We start from the raw sequence: 17,994 nt of genomic DNA on the forward strand, positions 1-17,994 counted from the left end.
AACAATTTTAATAAGCCAAGTATGATCAAAGAGACCGTGCTAGAACCACGGAACTCGGGAATGCCTAATACCTTCTCTTGGGTTAACAAAATTCCTTACCCGGATTTCTGTGTTCGCGGACCGATAATAGAGTCAAACTTCCTCGATTCAGGATTTTAAACCGGTGACTTGGGACACCATAAATTATCCCAAGTGGCGACTCTGAATCTTTAAATAAACAAATCCCATTTCGATTGTCCTTTAATTGAAAAAACTCCCTTGTATTTATACCCTTTACGGGGTGTGGGTAAAAAGGAGGTGTGATAGGCATTACATTGGTTCTTTTGTGAAGCAGTGTGATGATGAGGTGCGGGGTGATTCTGCTGTTTTGGGATATTTTGAGGAGGTGTAGGGTTTTGAGTGTTGGGGAAGTTGATATCTGGGGTGTTGAGGGAAAATGACAGGTTTGCCAGATTCCAAACCTGATCGAGCTCTTCCTGGAATTTCAACAGTTTCTATTCAAGTTGTGACACGTTCTCGTTAGAAACCCAAATACCCTGGCCATCAGTGGCCTCTACCCCTTCAGCTGTGTTCTCCTTCCTGAAGTTGTTTAAATCTTCCATTTTGCCTTTAATCTTGCCTTTAATGGGACTAAGAGGAGGAGTGGGTGGAGGGACCCTGGATCTTGTGAAATAAGATGATAATGCCAGAGAGCACGAACTAACTTTTGGGGAGGAGAAAAACAAAAACAAAAATAAAACAAAGGGTAATCAAGTCAGTAAGGATTATAAAATGTATTGCAATATTTAAACACATAGTGCAGGAATGTAAGGCGTGTCCTGATTTGGGAACCTCTTTGTGCCCGAGATAGGCCTAGCGACAAATAGACTTGGAGAACTTTTAATGCTAAATGCCTCATTTTATTGATAAAGATAGGTGAATCCCAAAACGGTACTAAATAAGCAAGAAATAAAAGTCACTAATGGCCATTGGCCTTATTACATTCATAAAGCGAAAAATTAAATTCCTATTTATTTGGTCCCAGAAGGACCTTCCCCAGATTCGACATCCTTGGCTCCGTTGAACAGCTTCCCCAAATCGCGAAGTCTCAGCAAGAGGTACGCTCTGGCTAGATGTCCACCTTTGGTCCCTTCAGCCTTTTGACAGTCTTCAACCCTTTTGAGAAATTTTCCCTCTAGTTCTACTATGCCTCGCTCCAAGTATCCTAGCCTTTTGTTGGCACTGATAGTCATGTCTTTCCATTCCTCAATCAGCTTCTTGTTGGACTCTTGTATCTCGCAGTGTTCGCTCTCGCATTCACGGATCCTTTTGTGCAGCTGGTTGTACTTGACTTGCACCTCAGCCTTTTCATCTATAATTTTGTGACTTCGAACGAACCCTGGCTGGCCCAGACCATCCCAATTGTCTTCCAACCAACCCGAATAGAAAGGGGTACAACTGATATGATATCTGTCTGGCTTGATGGTGTCTTTCCCCATTACGATCTTGCAGTGCCACATGTGTTGGGCTTGGCACTTGTGGGGACTATCATCATTTTGGAAGCTAGCTCGAAGATGGCTTATCTTGTCGACCCTGGGTATGATTTGCTTCCTACTTGCTTGCCTCATAACTCGAAGAGGACGTAAGGGTATGTTCCTCTTAGACCAATCAGTATCAGGAAAGGTGCATCTCTGGATCGGGAGATGAACTCTTCTGTCGGAAGCTACTCGAACATCCATTGAACATGTTCTTCAGTCAGATTATCAAAGAGCTCAACCCATTCTTTGGCATTCTCAGGCTGAGCGAACATATCAGGGATGTAATTTATTCGCTTTGGGTGGTGGAAAGCGATGTGATCATCCCAGGCCCTTCGCTGAATTTCTTATCGGTATTCGCCCTTTTGGAGATGTTCCATGAGCCAAAGCTGAAGTAGTAGAATGCAGCCTTCGAAGAGTCTCGCTCCTCGTTGACACTTCTCTAAGGCTCGGTATATGTCTGCGATGATCATAGGTACAATGCTGAATGTCTGCCCACCAATCCCCTCCATTAGGGTTTTGGTTACCATAGCCAGCTTGGTATGGATTCTCCCTTTCTTCACTGGAAACACAATCAGACCCAGGAAGCAAAATATGAAGACAAAAACCCTATGATGGATATGTCCCAAGGACGTGATGGCAAACTCGTCATGGTAGGTACGGTATGATTTGTTGTGACCGTACCTTTCATACAGGTAGTCAAAAGGGATGTACGATTCCTTCAGGCATACCAATTCTGCATTCTTTTTCAAACCCATCATTTTTAGGAAACCATTGCTTGTGCGATTCTCAGGTATTAGCAAACCTGGAGTTTCCCACACTAGACCAGCGAGTCCTCCTATCTCCTCTAGAAAAGGTGTCATTTCGATGTCCCCAAAGCGGAACACGACCCTTTCACAATCCCAAAATAAGGTAGCAGCTTCTATTATCATGTTGTTAAGCTGGATCTCTAGGAGGGATGGTAGATTACCCAGATATTATTTGACAAGGGTTTTTTCACTAGAATGTAAATCTTCCCACCAACTTATCAACCTTGGGTGGATATTGGTGACCATGCTGAATCTGGGGACTTCGTGCCTTATATTTCTGCAAGACAAACAAGGTTATGCCTTTACCCTCACCAGACTCGACTATTTAATATCAACAATTAGCATGAAACATTTAGTTCTCCAAATAAATGCACAGAACGTGATGATGTCCGTTTGGGTTTAGAGAAACCCAGTGGACTTTGGACAAGGCTATCTTAAAGGATCATTATGTGGACAACATAACTGACCCGTCTAGGTTTTACCATGATGCATGCACAATTTAAACAGAGTAATGATTCTATGGGGTTTTAGACTGGTATCCTTGAGCGAACAACTCAAGGGGGAAGGTACGGAATTGTCGACTGCACCGCTGATCAACTAGTTTTACCGCAAATAAGCCTTTCCGAATTTAGGGGGTAATGATATAGGAAGGGCACAACCACTCATCAAGCATTGCTATAGTATTTGTTTGGCACGAGTGGAGTATGATGTTGAGCATGATTATGCAATAATTAAAAGCATGTTGACATGTATTTGCACGTTAAGAAAGCGATAAATACAACAGTTTTATAATTTAAAGCAGTTATAAAGGAAGGAAACAAGAAAGATATGCTAGTTTTGCTTTTGAAGAAGAAATTAAATGCTTAAAGAAATTAAATAGATAATTGCACATATGGAGGGGTACGAATTCACAAAAATGTTATGAAATGGTAAAAGCCTAAATATCCCCAGCAGAGTCACCATGCTATCGTGCCTCCTTTTTCCTTGGCGGAATGGGGTTTATAATATTTTGGTTGAAAACCTTTCCTTTTGGAATGGGGGTTTGTATTTTTGAGGAGTCGCTACCTAACGATTTAAAGTGCGTTAGGACACCTATGGGGTTCATTTATAACTACGTTTGGTAACCAGAGATAGGGTAAGGGCTTGAAATTATCCTAAGGGGAAGGTGTTAGGCACCCCTCAGGATCCACTAGTGTGGTTCTCGGCCAAACAGTTTTTGTGAATTTGTACAAGTAGAAAATAAACAAGTATGGCTCAAATAGTTGGGAATTTAAGCTTAAATACACAAGTGTTTAATAAAAAAACAATTAGTGAAAAAGCGAGATTTTTTAAAAGAATTACAATCTAAGCATATTCGCAAATGTAAATGGGGTGTCCTAGGTTTGTTTATAATATGGATCACATCAATGCAATACTCAGTATGACACTCCTCAAAGAGGGGTTACACGTGGTATTAACACACCGGTCATCATGTTCATATCTACCCTTTCCAGCCCCATGAAGGTAATTAAAGCAAAGGTTGGTCTCGACCTCTATTGCATGTTGTTACTCGTCCCTTCCTATCAGTCCCGAAGGAATTTAGAACTCCTATCCCATAAAGGGGAGTTCTAGGCAGACCCTCAAGTTTAAAGGTAAAATACTAAGGCGGCATACAATAAACAAGTAGGACTTTAATAAAGGGGAGCATGGAAGACAAATGAAAGGCTCAGATATACCTCCACACATAGTACACATAAATAGCATGACTCATACACAATTAAGGTCTAAATTCAGATCCTAACAAGGTATCTAAGTGATAACAGAAGAACCTGATTTTTTACATGACTCAGAAAAGAAGTCTGAATCAGGCTTGCCTACTAATTTTAACACGTTGACAGTTGAACACTAATCACAAAGACGGTTCTGGTTTTATTTTAAAGTTGATTGCATAAGGCTTTCCTAGGCGTGAAATAACATGTAGCAGTTAATAATTCTAGGTTGTTATACCTAATAGCATGCAGTTCTAAATGTTGCAAACATCCAGAGACTAATTACCAGTTTGTTTAGAACAGGTGGACCGTTTATACTTCTGTGTTTAGACTAGGTGTGATTGAATAAGTGCGATCCTATAACATGATTTCTAATGTAGCATGATGCATAATAACTCAAACCGCATTTCTAAATGCATTTCAAGTTATGCACAGTTTCAAAATAGGCAGGAGTGACTGTTTTTTTTGTTGTTTACCTAAAGCAGGATTTCTAAGTGTGGATGAAATACTGAAAATAGTACATATAAATCCTAAATAGCATGATATCTAATGCATGGAATGCTTGGAATTTTGTACCTAAACATGGTTGCTATTGCGCATAGAGAAAGTAAACCTAGGAACATGATTTCTATCCCGGATTATACTACAGCATGCATATTATCTACCCTTTTTCACTATCCAACCCTAGATTCGTTTACAAATTATTACAGACCAATACTGAAATGAACTACATAAGAAAAGTAAAAAAAATTACACTATAGAGAGCCTGAAACAGGCCCAGACTTTCAGCACCTGATTAGGACTTCCTCCCTAAGTTATGTAATAAATCACCTCAAGCGCCAAGATTGTTCCATAGTCTTTCTCATATCTGGGTGTGACAGAGTTCCCTAAGGACCTCAAGGGATCCCGGGCAGTGCACACACCCAGATTTTATAGCCAAGACAGAGTAAGTGCAGCATGGAAAGGCCAGCTTTTATGTGTCCAAGTTCAGGTGGAGCTCAAGGGTCCCAAGGCAAGGCTCACACAAAATGGGCAGAACCTAGTGGTCTAAGAGTATATGTGAGAGTTCTTGACATAGATTTAAAAGAGTTGAGTTGGAAATAGTTTTGACAATGATTAGTTTGAAATAAGCTTTAGAAAGCAATAGAAGAGTTTTCCTTGGTGAAAACCCAGTTTAAAGAAGAAAAGAAACAGGACAACCAACAACTCAAAACCAAATCAACATACATAGTTCAAACACAAATAGGGAAAGGAGGAATTGGGGATACGTAGTTCATATGTGAAAGCATATTTGCACACAGGTTAACACCATAGAAATACTATAGAACTTGAATAGTCACAGCAATAGCCTATTATAAAAGGTTCATGTTAGGAGCTTAATAGTATTAGATTAAGGGATGCTAAACAGAGTTACTCATTAGGCTTAGGGGGAAGGGTTCAGAATCACATAGTGACTAGGTGTCATGCTTATGATGTATTGGGGGTTAGGGGTAGGGCAGAATAGTAGTTGAAAATGCAAGAAAGTAGTAGACATACTGAATTACAAGGAAGGGGGTAATCATATGGATAAATAGGCATGCTAATTGCAAAGGAGACAGCAGAACCACAAGTAGAAGCATAAGAGAAACAAAAGGAAGTGCAATACAAATAGAAACATATTATTTTGGGTGTTGTAAGTTAAACTAAAAACATACCAGTAAAAATGAGAAAATAAATGCAGAGTGAGGAGTGAAAAAGCAGTATAATGAAAGAAAGTAGAGCAGTAGTGTGTAGAGCAGTAGAGTGGTAGAACAATATAATCACTCAGTTTTGGCTTACAGCCGACTGAGTATCAAGTCAACAACAAGAGAAATAAGAGAGTATGTATGTGTGTAAGAGAGAGTTCAGAACAGTGTAATTGTTCATATCCTATGCTAAAGAGAGGGTTGAGCATTTATAGTCTAAGAACAGGCAGGAAAATAAGGTAATAAGTATTGACTTAGCACAATTAGAAATAATACAAATCAGAATCAATTAAAGATCCGCACTTCAATTAGGGAGTCATAGTTCAAACGGGTACAAGTTGTATCAAATAGGAAAGGAATTACTTATAAGACTGATTTTACCAAAGTAGGAGTAGAAAAAGCATGTAGCATGTAATAAGGACTAAGTACAGAATATTTTCGAGTAAGGAAAGTACACGTTAAATAACTAACGGCATATTTGGCACATAAATAAGGTAGAGTACAATTTTAATTCTGAAATTAAGTTCAAAGAATCGTGAATGAGATTGAAAATCACCAGGAATCAACACAAACTAAGGAAAGTATCACAAAAGTAAGGAAGCAATTCGAAAAATCAGTACAAAATTACAAGGAAAATACACAAAATCACAGATTCAGGGAAGATATTGCATGTCTAAGGAGATTACACAAAATCAATATAAATTATGTGAACAATCAATAAAATAAATAGTCAGACCTATTAAACGAAAAATAACACGTGTTGAACAAAATCAGAGAAAGCAGGAAGCACAAGAGCATATAGAACATACATGAAACCTAGAATGTTCATAAGAGACATGCAAACACATCGCAAACAGACTCAAACTTTAAATCGAACCCAGAAGTATTAGGGTTTCTTAACAAAAATGAATCGAGCAAAAGGAAAGACTCAAGTGATGTTTAAACATGCTAAAAATCACAAAGTAATTGCTAAAAATCATAAAGAAATCGTTTTTTGCAAAAGGGTTTTGAAACCCTAGTCTGGAAAATGAGGAAATCGTTTGAAATCAGAGAAATCTTTTGAGGAAAACAGGTGAGAACCTTAGAAGACACATAGATCCATCACAGATCTAAAAAGATCGGAGGATTTAAAGCTAGGGTTTCCAGAAAAGTAGCAGAGATGATAGAATAGGTCAAGAACCCATAGATCCATAATAGAACAAGAAGGCGTTCTTACTCACAAACGGAAAATGGCCTGAGACAGGCTAATAAACAAAGTTCCAAACCGGAACCAGTTGGGGTTCCCTTGAGAAAACCTCAAGGATCCAAGAAATCGACGAGCCATGGCGTGTGGAAGACCAGGTCCGGTCGGAGAAGACATAGAAACATTGTAGGAGGGGTTCACGCTGGTGACGGAGTTTTAGGGTTAGGGTTAGGTCTTAGAGAGAGTTTGGAGAGGAAGGGATTCAAGGGCGGTGCAAATGAGAGAATGGGGTAGGGTTTGGGGGTCGTTGGATTAAAAAAGGAAAGAAATAATGTAGATCATTGATCTGGGAGATCAACGGTCGAGATTAAATGGGGTAGGTGGGTTCCAGGTTTGGGTATGGGTTAATAGGGTGTGGGTCGGGTTTTTTAATTGTAAAATTGGGTTGGGAATTAGGGTCCGATTTGGCTATAATTGAAAGACAATTTTGCTATAATTTAAATAGCCAGTTTTTTTCCCTATTTAATTTATAAAAAATAGTAGATAATTTCTGAAAAATAATTTAAAATGCTAATATGATTTATAATACATAATTAGCAATTTAAAAATAGAGGATCCAATTTTATGCATATAAAACATAATTAAATTTTAAAAGGGCTAATATTGCCATTATGTGCAATTTAGCTTTAAAAATACTATATGTAATTATAAAAATATATAAAAATTACCTTAGCCATATTTTGGCATAAATATAGAAATCCAATAGATGAATTATCAAAACAATAATTTTGGAAATAATTATTGGAGATTTTATGGATAAAAAAGGAGAAAATAAATCAATTTGAAACCTTAAAATTGTGGAAAAAATAATAAAAACCTTGGGCATGCTTATATATGTTATTTTGAAGGTATTTTGCATATTTAAAATATATATGCTATTTTGAAGGTATTTTGCATATTGAAAATATATAGGAAAAAATTGGGTATACACATGCCCCAAGAGTCCAAACTGGGGCAACTCTTAGAAAGTTCAAGTGAAAAAAAATAGTCAAAGATCCATGCCCTCGGAAAATAGAAGTTAAGGCAACTTGTAAAGAAAAAGAAAAAATAAAGAGACAAAAAGATGAAAAAAAAAATAGTTAGGTCAGACGTTTGACCTGATTCCTTTAAAAAAGGATACGTAGACAGCCTTACACGGTTCGGTCTAACCAAATAAAAATTCAAAAAAAAGAAGGAAAAAAAATCCTTAGTATCTGAAACTGGGGCAAAGATTTTATTTCACTTTCTAAAGAGTCGATTCCAAGAGTTGTGTCAATTCCATAGTTGTAAGTCTATAACCCCTCATTTTGAGTCTACTTTGAGCCTTCATGCCGACCTCTCTTTCCAACCCTTTCCAAAAACCTTCCAAATAAAGAACTCTCGATATGCTTTCAAGATGCCGAGAGAAGGATGTAACGAGCAACGGTTGCAGCGGGACATAGAATAATGTCAAGTTGCTCACACAAGAAAGCAAAAGAAAAATAAAAATAAAATAAATGAGAGAGTCTTACTAGTGAAAATCTTCACGGACGACGGTAAGCAGATATGAATAAATGAGAGAGACTTCTTGGTGAAAACTCCCCGGGGAACCACTAGTCGAAAGTGAGTCGTGAAGCTAATGCAAAAGATTGGCACGAACAAGCCCGACTTCAAAGTCATAAGAATGTTAAAAGAAAATATTGGATCAGTTTGTTAGATCAGGCCGCTAAGTCCAAAATGCATGTCATGATCATTAAGTCTAGTTACCGTAAAAAAATCTTCCTTTTTGTCCTTCACGACAGAGGCATTTCTTTGTATATTGTTTCTTTGCATCATTGTGTCCTTCACTCTGAGTCCATCCTTGTCAAAACAAGCAAGAAAATATTTCAAAATCTGCTACCAGCTTTTCAGTTGCACCAAAATAAATTTCGCCAGCACACTCAGTTGTTACTTTCAACGTGCCTCGAGGATTCATGCAAAGGCTCCCCCCAAAAGACCCTTGTCAGCATACTTGGCGTACGCAAAGATAAGTGGTAATTCTCTCTGATAGAAAATAGCTCAAAAAGCAGAAAGTCATTCAAGATATCAGAAAAGATCACCTAAGCAAAGATCTCTTTTTGGGATAAGGCTGATTGAGCCACAAATACAAATGGTAGTGGGAGTGAAATAATCAGTGTTGATATAGAGCAAAAGTCTCTTAAAAGCAACAACAGAGTCTCCCAGCAGTGCAACCAACTACCAATATAGTTGGTCTTCCAAAGGCTGGATGATCACAAAGCCAAGCTGCCAAAGACATCAAGGCGACAAACTGACCATCACTTTTAAAACTGACAAAATTTTCTTTGTTTGAACAAGAATAAAGCAGTGCAAGGAAAGTGGTTTCAAAAAAAAAGAGAAAAAGAAGAGAATAGAATAGTCGGCAAAGGGAAGTTTCTCAAATCTTTGCCTTTATTTGTCTTGCTAATGAGTATTAAATTTTGCCAATGCACTCACATTTTTCCTACTAGGATAAAAAACCCTAGTCTGATGAATTTTCTCCCAATAAAAATCTTAGTCTGATGAATTTTTCTCCTAAAATAGGAAACCTAGTCTAATGAATTTTCTTCTAGGATAGAAATCTTAGTCTGATGAATCTTTCTCCTAAGATAACAAAAAAAGGGACCTAGTCTGATGAATTTTCTCCTAGGATTGAAATCCTAGTCTGATGAATCTTTCTCCTAAGATAGAAAACCTAGTCTGATGAATATTTCTCCTAGGATAAATGTCTGAGTCTGATGAATTTTTCTCCTAAGATAGAAGAACTAGTTTGATGAACTTTCTCCTAGGATCAAAATCTTAGTCTGATGAATCTTTCTCCTAAGATAGAAAACCTAGTTTGATGAATTTTCTCCTAGGATTGAAATCTTAGTATGATGAATTTTTCTCCTAAGATAGAAGACCTAGTCTGATGAACTTTCTCCTAGGATAGAAATCTTAGTCTGATGAATTTTTCTCCTAAGATAGAAGACCTAGTCTGATGAACTTTCTCCTAGGATAGAAATCTTAGTCGTATGAATCTTTCTCCTAAGATAACAAAAAAGGACCTAGTCTGATGAAACTTTCTCCTAGGATCGCAATCTTAGTCTGATGAATCTTTCTCCTAAGATAGAAGACCTAGTCTGATGAATCTTTCTCCTAGGATAGAAATCTTAGTCTGATGAATCTTTCTCCTAAGATTAAAACCTAGTCCGATGAATTTTCTCCTAAGATAATAATTTTAAACAAAAAAGGGGGTCAATTAGTTTTCTTAAGTTATTTCTTTAGTTTTCTTGAAGTCAGGGGTCCCGCCTAGAGAATAGGGTCAGTTTTTACTTTAGTCAAGCTTAGTTTATAGTTTTTCACTAGCTCAATCCTAAATCTAGGAGACGCACTTTCTAGTCTGGGTCATTCAGGTTTTTTTAGTAGACACATTTGCTAGTCGAAATTTTCTTGGTTTTACTCACAGGAGACGCACATCCTAGTCGAGTCTTTAGTTTAATCTCATCATTGCATCAATAGCATAAGTAGTTTACAGTTTTGCTAACAACTCACAAATCTTCCGAATGCAAACTGAGGCAGAAAATTTTGTTTGTTTTGTTGTTTTGATTGCACGCACCCATCTGGAGAACAAGAGAATTCATTTCGGAATTATTTCAAGTTTCAAGTCAGTAGCAGGCGCCCACCTGGAGAACAAGGAAATTCATTTCAGAATTCAATTCAAGCTAGCAGTAGCAGAAGCTTGCGGCAAGAATGCAAGTCAACAATCCGAGATGACCAATAGAAGTACTCTCAATCCAAAAAAAAGGAAAATAAAAAGAAAAAAGAAGTTAATCCAAAATGTAGAAGCAGATGAAAGATATGAATTGCTCAACACATGGCTGAAGTCACGAGCACTACATGTCCGGTCTTGAGCTAAAGAAGCCATGGAAGAATGAACCTACACCTGCATCTAGCAAGCATCAAGGTTCAAATCAAAGGTCTGCATGAAGAACCCTTCAAGACTCAAGATCAAGCTTCAGAAGACTTAAAGATAGGAATCTTGTAACTCATAGCTGATAGGTTTAGTTAGTTCTTTTAGATTTTGATTTTAATGTAAACAAGACCGCGGACTGGAACCTCGACGGAATAACACCTCACTCGACTCATCCTTCCTTCTTTTCCAAAACTACACTGACCTAATTCCTTTATAGCCAAGGATATGTAGGCAACCTCAGAAGCAAGATTCAGTAAAACTTTTCAAATGCTTCCCGTGGAGTATCCAAACGGGCAAATATCGCTCATATTTGCTCACTTTATCTGTGCCCGAAAACTCTTCGTGTTCCCGAGCAAAGAGGGGCAGCTGTGAGCACGTGATTTTTTCCTGAATAATAATATTCCTACAAAAGTCACAAATGGATTTTTATTTTAAGTGTTTTATTTTTTTTAGGAATTTATAGTAATTGTTTGCATTTAGTTACATTTTGGTGCGTATTAAATATTTTAAAAAAACTCATGGGAAATACCCTAAAATGTTCAAATTTCATGCATTGCATTTTTAGGTTGATATTGAAACTTTTAGGTTTAAGTTGTTAATTAATTGCATTAATAAACAAAAGAATAAAAAAATATTGGCCATTTTTACATTTTTAGCTTTTAATCGCAATATAGCACTTTTCTTGCATTAGCTTTGAGTTAATTATTTATGTTTAGGTTAAAAAAATATAATTTTATAAATTAAATTTTAGTCTAGGATTTTTAATTAAATTTAGTAGTTTAAAAATCAAGAAAACATTAAAAAGGGAGGGGGGAACATTGATTAAAACCCGAAATTGGGCCAAATCTAATTTTTTAAGCCCAAGTTTTTTGCCCAAATCACGCTTAGCCCAATAACCTTCCCTTCTACTTAAACCCTAGCCCACTCCTCTACCCAGCCCAAAACCAGGCCTCAACCCATGACCCGCTAGACCTACCCCTGACCCGCCCCAATCCCCTCTCTAAATCTCAGTCTTTGATCCAATTAAATCGAACGACCCCTATTCCTCCCCACTATCATATAAAAACCTAATATCATCCAAACTCTAAACCTAATATAACTAAATCAAACAGCGCCCCTCCCCCTTTTAACCCTATTGCTGCCATCAACACGCCCCAGCCACGCCAGCTCCACCTCAATCCCGCCCACATGATCCCCCTCATCTCATCCTTCACGTCACCCAACCATAGCGACTTCTGACAACAGAAAATATTCCATTTCCCCCTTCTCACGCGCTCTTGCTTCTTTTTGATGGAATTCGGATCAATGGTATACGTAGGATTTTAAGATTTTAAATCCTAGTCTTCCATTTGTCTTAGAACCATCCAGAAAAGAGAACAAAAGGGGATTTTTGTTTTGGGCAGAAGGTTTTCAAATTTAAGGGGGTCGAAGAAAAAGAGCGAGGGTTTTGATTTGAGGGTTTCTATATTCTCCTCTTCTTTTTTGTTTTTTCATGTTTTGAGATATATAAAGAAAAAATATATATGTCAAATTCGTCTGGTTTCAATTTTTCAAAAGTCAAAAATACAAAAAAAATCAGTTTCTTTTTTTTTAATTCCTCTATTCTGGACTTGCTTGATTTTACTCGATTCAGTGGTGTATTTTTGTTCATTGAAAGCAAATCTCAGGTTATTTTTATCCCCATGCTTTATTTTGGTGTGATCAGCGTGTGACTGATTTCAGAATATGTGTTATACTCCATGTTTTAAGTTGTTGCTCTTTTAACTTTGTATTAATTGGTTGTTGTATGTGTTATTAATGAATATGTATTAGAATGTAGGAATTGTTTATGGAGCTGAAAATAGCCTGTGTGTGTTCTGGTCTTCCACTTTACATAGTTATGAAGGTCGGATTTGCTTGACTTTGGTATGAATGATTGAGGTTTGATCTAGTCTATGCTTGATAAATGAGATGCAATTGTTGTTTATCGATTCATTGACATTTACAAAACTTCTCGCACATCTCGAATTCAATACAAGTATATGAAATTATCAACCAGTTAGTTTTTTTACTGCTGTTTTGTTGCTTAGTCAGTTGCATTTATTAGAACATGCTACGAATGCCGGAAGTTTAGTGATTCATGTTTGTCATGAAGCAGTAGCTGGTTTAGATTTCAGTCATCTAAGAGGAATTGATTTAACTTAGGTACCTTGTTAAGGATTGGTTCACTCTTGTCATGTTTGATTTAGCTTTGTATTCATGTGGACTATTTTTCCTCTACGTCAATGCGCTTCCTTTGATTGACGACACCAATTAGAGGATCTTCACTTTCTATCACTTTATGCCAATTTACAGAGGCACAACATTTGACTTGTATTTCGCTTGGCATCAATCTCAGTTAGCTTAAGTTCGTGGTTAGTTAAGTCCATTTTTTAGGAGCAATCACAAATCCCGCGACCTTAATTTTGCCTAAATACATGTATTTCTCCATTGTGGAGCATGAATAGAATAGGCTACTTTTCTCTTCTTCTTCTTCTTCTTCTGATTTTTCTCATTTCTCATTCTGATAATTTGATAAGTAACACTCTTATTAGAATTGGTATTTTATTTCTTCTTGTTGTTGAAATAACAGTTGCATTGGTGTGAATATAGCGATCCTAAGGGATTAGAGGTTGCAAGTTGGTTGACAGTAAGATTAGATATGGCAAGGCTGTGCTGGAAATGGATTTATATGTAAGTTATGAGCTCATCTATATCTGTTGAAATGATATAAAGAAAAGGGACCTTGTCCCATATTTTGTCATTTGGCATTTTCAACATGTTTTTGCTTTAGTCACAATAGAACTCACTGGTATGATTAAGTTGGTATTTGCTTGGCGTGCATAATTGAGTGTTATGTTGTCTTGTTGGTTAATGATCACCCGAGGTTATTTTGCTCATGGGCTTAAGAATAAAACTACTAGTGATAAGAGATTGAGCTTAATATGCATTGACGGGCCTTTTCACGCAATCATCGATGTAACGACCCAGCTGGTCGTTTCATGAGTTACCGCTCTGTTTCCCCCATTTCTACTTCTTTATGCTTTATTTATCCGTATTATGTGGTATCGGGTTAGTCGGATCGAATCCAGAATGGTTTTGGTACGGTTTGAGGCACTTAGTCTCTTTTGAGTAAACTTAAGTTGGAAAAGTAACCGGCTGTTGACTTATGTGAATAAAGGCTCGGATGTGAATTTCGATGGTTCAGATAGCTTCGGTAGATGATTTGGGACTTAGGAGCGTGATCGGAATGGGATTTGGAGGTCCGGAGTAGATTTATGCTTGAATTGGCGAAAATAAAATTTTGGCATTTTCCGGTTGATAGGTGAGATTTTGACATAGCGGTCAGAATGGAATTACGGGAGTTGAAGTAGGTCCATTGCGTTATTTTGTATGTGTGTGCAAAATTTTAGGTCATTCGGATATGGTTTGATATACGTTTTGATTAAAAGCGGAATTCGGAAGATTTTGGAACCTTAGGCTTGAATCCGATGTGTTTTGGTTGATTCGATGTTATTTGAGGTATTTTGAAGATTTGTATAAGTTTGGATATTGGTATATGACTAGTTCGTGCTCTTGGTTGAGGTCCCGGAGGCCTTGGGGTGATTTCGGATGGTTGATGGGAGGTTTTGGAGTTGAGTTTGGTAGCTGAAGTCTTATGGTTGTTGTCAATAACTGCATCTGCGGTTGGGAGGCCGTAGGTGCGACTCCTGCAGATGCGGAAGCAAGACGCAGAAGCGGCCAAAAGGCAAGTCAGGCAAAGTCATAGAAGCGGACTTATGGACGCATCTGTGATGGCACAGTTGCGAGAGAATGACCACAGGTGCGGTCCTGAGGTTTTTTTAGTCATTTCCGCACGTGGGGTGGATTAGACCGCAGAAGGGGTAGCGCAGAAGCGGAGAAAGGGACCGCAGGTACGAAATACCTAGATCAGAAAGTATATAAGGTTTCCTTCGCGAATTTTTGCTAAGTTCTCCATTTTTGAAGACGGGAAGTGAGCTAAGGCAGTGAATTTCAAGGGGAAATCGATGAGTATCAGTTGGGTAAGCTACCTAAGCTTCATTACTTGCGTTTATGACCATTTTTTCATTGTTTAATCATGGTATTAGTGGAAATTAAGGAAGAAAATTGAGGAATTAGGGCTTGATATTGGAGAGCTTTGAGTGGGGATTTGAGGGGCCATTAGAGGTCCGATTTCGATGCTTTTGGTATGAATAGACTCGTGGGAGGATAAGGATTCTATTGATGTGATTTTTGTGGAATTTTGAGACGTGAGCCCGGGGGTCAGATTTAGATCAATTTCGGGATTTTTTTGGTATAATTTGATTATTTTGCATGGGCTTCGTTCCCTTAGCATATTCTAATGTTATGATTCTAATTTTGGATAGATTCGGAGCGAGTTGAGGCCGAGGCAAGAGGCAAAGGCATCGCGGAGTAATATTTCATCCGGTTTGAGGTAAGTAACCATTGTAAATCTGTAACTGAGGGTATAAAACCCCGGTATTTCGTATTGTTTTGAAAAATGAATTGACACACATGATGGGTGACGAGCGTGTGGGCGTGCACCGGTAGGGATTGTGACTTGGTCCATCCCGTAGCGACTATTAAGCTGCGTATTTGATTTGAAATCTTATGATATCACGTATATTAGAGATTGATACTATATTATGGGTTGTATGCCATGTTTGGGGTCCTGTGCCAACATGTTGAGACCCTTAGGGGAATTTTTACTATTTTCCTCACTCTATTTGTTTGAAAGCATATCCTCAGTCATGTTTAACCTGTTTATTTCTTTGACCTAGTTTTTGTCACTCTACTCCTTAAAATGTGAAAATTGTTTGGGCTGAGTTCCCTGACTTCCACTGTTATGCCCGAGTGGCTGTGAGGTTAATGTCTGAGAGAGGTTGAGGACCTAATGGTGAGGATTATAAATATTACAGATCGGGTTGCACGCCACAACAATATTATACGTATATATTATGAATCGGGCTGCATGCCGCAACGATACTTATATGGATCGGACTGCGCGCCGCAACAATATGACGCTTGGGCGGGCTGCACGCCGCAGCGATATGACGCTTGGTCAGAAGGAGCCCCTCCGGAGTCTGTACACCCCTAGTGAGCGTAGTCCACTATAAACTATGGATCGGGCTGCATGCCACAACGGTTATTATGATTATTACTATTTTGAGATATTATTGAGCCGGAGTGCTGAGTGTGAGTACTGTGTGTGAGTACTGTGTGACGAGAGCTGAGTCACGAGTGACTGAGAGGCCTGCCCGAGAGGCTATATTTATGAGTGATACATTGCCCGAGGGGCCCATTTATGATATTTTTGATGCTTTCATTGTTCTTTTATATTGAGCCTTTGTTGAAAACTGCTAAGTAAATGATTTCAAAGTATTTCAATTGAAAACTGAAGTTTTTACGAAGTAATTGGCTTTTAAATTGTTGAGTTTGGTTTGATACTTTGTTGCCTACTTTTATATATGATTTTTTTAACTGTTCGTCACTGCACTCAGACCCTATTTACTTTAGCTACTTATTGAGTTGGCGTACTCACTTTACTCCCTACACCTTGTGTGTAGATCCAGGTACCCGAGCGGCAGAGTGATGGTCCCCAGCATTATTGGAGCTTACCGGAGACTGCAAGGTAGCTGCACGGCGTCGGCAACCTTGCTTTCCTCCTTCCTATCCTTGTTTTCTAAATTTTAGTGCTTATTATGTATTAGTCAGTCGGACTGGTTGTATTTAGAGGCTCTAAACTTGTGACACCATATTGTTGGGCTGTGTTGATATATTTTTGTACTGTTTTCCACACATTTTAGTTGATTTATATATTTCTTATGAAAATTTGAGACTTAATCAGTTTTAGGAAATGGTTTTACAAAATGAATTCACTATGATTACTTGTTGGGTTGGCTTGCCTAGTACTATGATAGGCACCATCACGACCGGGGTATCTGGGGTCGTGACAATCGAATTAGGGATTACATAATTCATGAACATCATAGTTTGCTTTAGGAGCGACTTAATCTACCATCATGATTGTGTACACGTCCGCGTGACATAATTATGATTCTAAAAACAAATCGAGGTATGCGTCCCCGCAACTTCGACCAAACTTTCTTAATAATAAAGCGTGATTAATTATGGGCACGTACGCGTGACATGATTTTTTACGCTCCAAACTAAATGGGTACACGTACACGTGACTCGTTTTTTAAGATAATTCTATAATCACGAATAATCGAGTAATTAGAAGCAGTAAGAGGTAAAAATGTACATAGGTTCTTAAATAAATAATTAGACAATTTAATTAAGCCATATATGATTAAAGCGATCGTGCTAAAACCACGGAACCCGGGAATTCCTAACACCTTCTCCCGGGTTAACAAAATTCCTTACCCGAATTTCTGTGTTTCGCAGACTGTAAAATAGAGTCAAACTTCCTCAATTCAGGATTTTAAACCAATGACTTGGGACACCATAAATTATCCCAAGTGGCGACTCTGAATTTGAATGAATAATCCCGTTTCGATTATTGTCACTTTAATTGGAAAAACTCCCTTATACCCTCTTTTGGGTAAAAAGGGAGGTGTGATAGAAACCTGACGTTGGGTTCCCCGACCTCGACCGGGATCAGGGCTTCGGTGCCATATACTAAGGAGAATGGTGTTTCCTTCATACTAGATTTTGACATTTTTCGATATGCCCAAAGGACTTTGGGCAAAATTTCTCTCCATTTTCCCTTAGCGTCATTCAATCTCTTCTTTAGATTCTGAATGATGGTCCTGTTTGTTGATTCGGCCTGTTCGTTCCCACTAGGATGATATGGTATCTACAAGATCCTTTTTATTTTGTGATCTTTGAGGAACTTGATTATTTTGCTGCCGATAAATTATTTTCTATTGTCGCATACTATCTCGGCAGGTATTTCGAATCGGCATACGATGTGATCCCAGATGAAGTCTATAACTTCTTTCTCT

General features: G+C 38.0%; 1 long non-coding RNA gene across 1 annotated transcript; it reads left to right on the forward strand.

Annotated features, from left to right (window-relative positions):
* The first annotated feature begins 12,090 nt into the window (after window positions 1–12,090).
* Window positions 12,091–16,855, forward strand: LOC142174856 (uncharacterized). The gene is made up of 4 exons (XR_012703947.1): window positions 12,091–12,295; window positions 13,599–13,699; window positions 15,394–15,461; window positions 16,594–16,855. It is a non-coding gene; the product is annotated as an uncharacterized LOC142174856 (long non-coding RNA).
* The last annotated feature ends 1,139 nt before the right edge of the window (window positions 16,856–17,994 follow it).

Source organism: Nicotiana tabacum, chromosome 20, assembly GCF_000715075.1.
Source record: "Nicotiana tabacum cultivar K326 chromosome 20, ASM71507v2, whole genome shotgun sequence".
Lineage (NCBI taxonomy): Eukaryota > Viridiplantae > Streptophyta > Magnoliopsida > Solanales > Solanaceae > Nicotiana > Nicotiana tabacum.